The sequence below is a fragment of the Ovis canadensis genome, chromosome 6, assembly GCF_042477335.2.
Source record: "Ovis canadensis isolate MfBH-ARS-UI-01 breed Bighorn chromosome 6, ARS-UI_OviCan_v2, whole genome shotgun sequence".
NCBI classification, from domain to species: Eukaryota; Metazoa; Chordata; class Mammalia; order Artiodactyla; family Bovidae; genus Ovis; species Ovis canadensis.
In genome coordinates, this window is record NC_091250.1 from 114,244,990 (window position 1) to 114,249,779 (window position 4,790).

The 4,790-nt window shown below is 46.8% G+C and overlaps 1 non-coding gene across 1 annotated transcript; it reads left to right on the top strand.

Annotated features, from left to right (window-relative positions):
• Positions 1 to 1,570: 1,570 nt before the first annotated feature.
• LOC138443078 (U6 spliceosomal RNA) lies at positions 1,571 to 1,673 on the top strand. Its single transcript, XR_011258003.1, has one exon. It is a non-coding gene; the product is annotated as a U6 spliceosomal RNA (small nuclear RNA).
• Positions 1,674 to 4,790: the final 3,117 nt, after the last annotated feature.

Below are 4,790 nucleotides of genomic sequence, written 5' to 3' on the forward strand. Positions count from 1 at the left end.
AAGCAGTGTGAGCAAAAGCTTTTGCCTTTGCCATCTAGAGAGGTATCTGGAATATCCAAAGTGAAACTAGGGGTGTGTGAGAAAGAGGAGTGCGAGATGAAGATGAAAAGTCATGCAGTGGGTGGCCCATGGAGGGTGTTTTTCGTGCCCTGCAGAGCAAGCAACGTGGTAGGTGAGGGGAGTCGCTGATTGGCTTTATGCAATGTAATAATATGATCAAGCTTGCATTTCAGCAGGACCACTCTGGGGGAGCTGTGGAGAATGACTGGACGGCAAGTAGAGAGAGCTAAGACTGGAGGCAAGAAGAGCTATTAGGACACCGCGTTAAGAATCTAGTCAGTTGATGAGGAGGATCTGAAGCAAGACACAGGTACAGATTCTGAAAAAGAAGCATTAGAGAGGAGATGATAAAGCCAGAGAAATGCAAAGAGAAGCGCCAACAGGATTTGATGCTCGACTGAACATGAAGGAGGAGAAATAAAAAGGACAGGATTCCCCTGGGGGTCTCTGGATTGGGTATTCAGGTAAAACACAATGCCACTTACTGAGTGCCAAATCATACTGTGTTTATTACCTTTTTTTGAAATGGGGATAATGATGCCTCTCTTGCAATATTTTCATGGTGACTGAAGTTTAGAACTGTATCTGGCATGTTGTAAGGAATCCATAAATATTAGTCATCATCAGCATTATTATCTTATCAATGATTTGGGGGATGAGACTGAAGAAATAGGAGCAAGCTCAATAAGGAAAAAAAAGTCTTGTTTTGGACACCCAAGTGAAACTGTCCAGTAGGTTGTTATATAGACCTGGAACCCAGCAAAGGTTGAGGCTGGAGAAAATAACTTTTAAATATATATATATATATATATATATATATATATATATATATTTGGCTGTATCAGGTCTTAGTTGCAGCATGTGAACTCTTAATGACAGTTCAGTCACTTAGTCGTGTCCGACTCTTTGCGACCCCATGAACCGCAGCATGCCAGGCTTCCCTGTCCATCACCAGCTCCCAGAGTTTACCCAAACTCATGTCCATTGAGTCAGTGATGCCATCCAACCATCTCATCTTCTGTCGTCCCCTTCTCCTCCTGCCTTTGATCTTTCCCAGCATCAGGGTCTTTTCAAATGAGTATGTGGGATCTATTTCCCTGACCAGGGATCACACCCAGGCCCCCTGCACTGGGAGCGTGGAGTCTTACCCATTGGAGCACCAGGGACGCCCCTGGAGAGAGTAACTTAGTTGTAGTTTGGTTTAGTAAAATCCCAGCAGTAGAAGCAGTTGCCCAGGGAAGGTAAGAATGAGGCTCAGAACAGACTTCCAGTGAACGACTATCTATGAGACTGGCAAAGAAAGGGAAGCCAGTGTGGACTGAGGACAAAAGAGAGATGGGCAAGAAGGAACAGAGTGTGGGAGCGCAACCTCGAACACTACAGAAAGGCTGGGGAGGATGGGATTGAGGAGTCCACTGCAAAGAGGCCATCACTGACCTTTGCTAAGGCCTTTTCAGTGAGTGATGGGAACTGTCCTTACACAGAGGTGCGTTTAAGATAAGGAGAAGATGCTCGCTTAGGCAGCCCATACTAAAATTGGAATGACACAGAGAAGATTAACATGGCCGCTTCGTAAGCTTGATGTGCAAATTCGTGAAGCATTCCATATTAAAAAAAATAATAATAAGGAGGAGGAGACAGCATGGTATACCTGTATAAGTTAACTTTAAGAAGCTTGGCAATATTTAAGAAGAGAAGAACAGAGAGGTGAAATTGAGTGTGCGTCTATGGATTTGAATGTGAAGGATTTGAATATATTCAAATTTGGGGAGAGGGAAAGATAATGAAAGGTCAGAGTTCAAATGCATGAGAAAGAGGATGCTTGATGGAGCTAGTTTCCTAGGGCTGGGGGAAGGTTAGACAGGGTGGGATCAGGTGATCAGCTGGTTGGCCTAACTTTGAACAGAGGGACAGTTTCTTCCTGGAGACTGGAAGGAAATGGGGCTTCCTAGGTGGTACAGTGATAAGGATTTCGCCTACAATGCAGAAGGCCTGGATTCAATCCCTGGGTCGGGAAGATCCCCTGGAGAAGGAAATGGCAACCCACTTCAGTATTCTTGCCTGGAGAATCCCAAAGACAGAGGAGCCTGGAGGGCTACAGTCTATGGGGTCGCAAAGAGTCAGACATGACTGAAGCGCCTTAGCACATGGGCACGGAAGGAAACGAGAATGAAGGTAGACTGAGCTTGCTGAAGGAGCCACTATAGTGAGGCAGGGTGCACTGATGGCTGACTGGCTCCAAAGGGAAGGTCAGATCACCTGCCAGCCAAGCAGAGTGGGAATTTGGTGCAAAGTTGGAGAAAAGTGATGAAAGATCCCAAGATCTGTTGAGCAGAATGAGAAAGGAAGCTGACCAAGGACCTTAAAAAGGTTGCTGAGCCAAATTAAAGGCCCAACATAGAATGGATGCCATGAGCTTGTCATGGCATCAGTCTGCACAGTCGCAGTGATGCAGCCTCACTGACAGGATCTCCAGATTGAAGTGGGGTGGGGGCTTAAGAGGGGGACAGGAGACCCAGGTACCTGAGTCAGAAGTTTGTAAGGAGTCCAGGCTGCTGGGAGGGGAAGGAAATGTGATCAGAAGGAAGCTAAGAACTCACAGGTAGCAAAGAAAGCAAAGGCTGAGGTTTTAAAGAAGTTGAAAGGTAGATTTCTGTTTGTTAGGGAATGAGAATAGGGAATTCCTCTGCAGTCCAGTGATTAAGACTTCACACTTCCAATGCAGGGGGCATGGGTTCAAGCCCTGGTCGAGGAACTAAGATCCCCCATGTTGCACGGTGCAGCCAAAAAGAGAAAAAGAAACGGGAATAAAGAAAGCAGTGGCCGTTGTGCACCAGGAGGGAGTGGGATCTGGAACTTCAGACCAACAGAGGCAGAAGAGTTTCCATTGATTAACTCCAAGGTGAGGCACAGGATTCTAGAGGAGGGGCAGTGGCTGCAGCTGAGGAGGCTGATGGATCAAGACGGCACCTCCACTGGGGACCGAAGTCCCACAGAGTGGCATCCAGGTTTAACTGGAGAAGATGGTGAGTCAGGTGCCCAAGGGTCAGGGGGACGCTTCTGAAACCAGGACAGAAAACAGCTCTCAAATATCATTGAGTGGTTACAAGATTATATATTTTATTGTTGTTGTTCAGTTGCTAAGTCGTGTCTGATTCTTTGTGACCCCATGTACTGCAGCACGCCAGGCTTCCCTGTCCTTCATCAACTCCTGAAGCTTGCTCAAACTCATGTCCATTGAGTCAGTGATGCCATCCAACCATCTTATCCTCTGTCGTCCCCTCCTCTTTCTGCCTTCAATCTTTCCCAGCATCAGGGTCTTTTCCAATGAATTGGCTCTTTGCATCAGGTGGTCAAAGTATTGGCGCTTCAGCATCAGTCCCTCCAGTGAATATTCAGGGTTTATTTCCTTTAGGATGGAGTGGTTGGATCTCCTTGCAGTCAAAGGGATTCTCAAGAGTCTTCTCCAGCATCTTCTCAGCACTCAGCCTTCTTTATGGTCCAGCTCTCATATCCATACATGACCACTGGAAAAAACAACTCTGAGAGGTACTGGAAGAAAACCGTCACAGCCAGGGGCCAAGGCTCTGGCCAGTAGTATGTGCCTTGGATTAGAAGTTGCTTCAGGGAGAGAGAGAGAAAGAAGACAGAAGATGAAAGTGTTGGATGGTAACACTACCTATAGGAACTGTGAGTGAGACTTGCTGGTGAGGTGTGTAGTCTGGCGTGGTCAGGAGGGCTTCATGGAGCGGGTAGCAGCCAACAAGGCCCTGAAAGATAGAATGACCTGGTTGGAAAACTGTGCAAGGATCAGCTCAGAGACTGGAGTGAGCCTGGCAAAGGATTGACTATCTATCTAAGGTTGTATTCCTCTAAAGCGTAAATACAAAATTAAAAAAAAAATGGCATCAAAATATTTGACTGTGGACACAGCAGGGGAAGGAGAAGGTGGGATGGATTGAGGGTAACGCTGACATGTGTACACTGCCATGTGCAAAATAGTTAACTAGTGGGAAACTACTTTAGAGCACCGGGAGCCCCGCTCAGTGCTCTGTGATGACTTGGAGGGGTGGGAGGGAGACTTAGGAGGGAGGGGATATGAGTTCACTTACAGCTGATTCAGGGTTTCCCCGGGGGCTCAGACAGTAAAGAATCTGCCTGTAATGCAGGAGACCTGGGCTCAATCCCTGGGGTGGGAAAATCCCCTGGAGGAGGGTATGGCAACCCACTTGAGTATCCCCTGGACAATCCTGGAGAATCCCACAGTCCTGGAGAATCCCCATGGACAGAGGAACCTGGCAGGCTATAGTCCATGGGGTTGCAAAGAGTCAGACACAACTGAGTGACTAAGCACAGCACAGCACATAGCTGATTCACGTTGTTGTGTAGCAGAGACTAACATAACATTGTAAAGCAATCATATTCCAATTAAAAAGATGTTTGTGGAGGGAAAGCAGTCCCTTGGTGGTTCAGCAGTTGGGACTCTGCACTTTCACTGACAAGGGCGCAAGCTCAATTCCTAGCTTGTGGATTTACATGCCTATGGTTTTCTTAAGTAAACCTATATTTTGGCGACAGGAACTACAGTGTTGAGAAAATGATCCAGGTTTGGCATCTGAAAACTGGGTTTGAGTTTGACCTCACCACTCTGAACTAGCCATTCTGAGTACTCTGGTGGTTTGGATGACGATGGACTCTTAACTCTTCAGTCTCATCCTACATAATGTAAG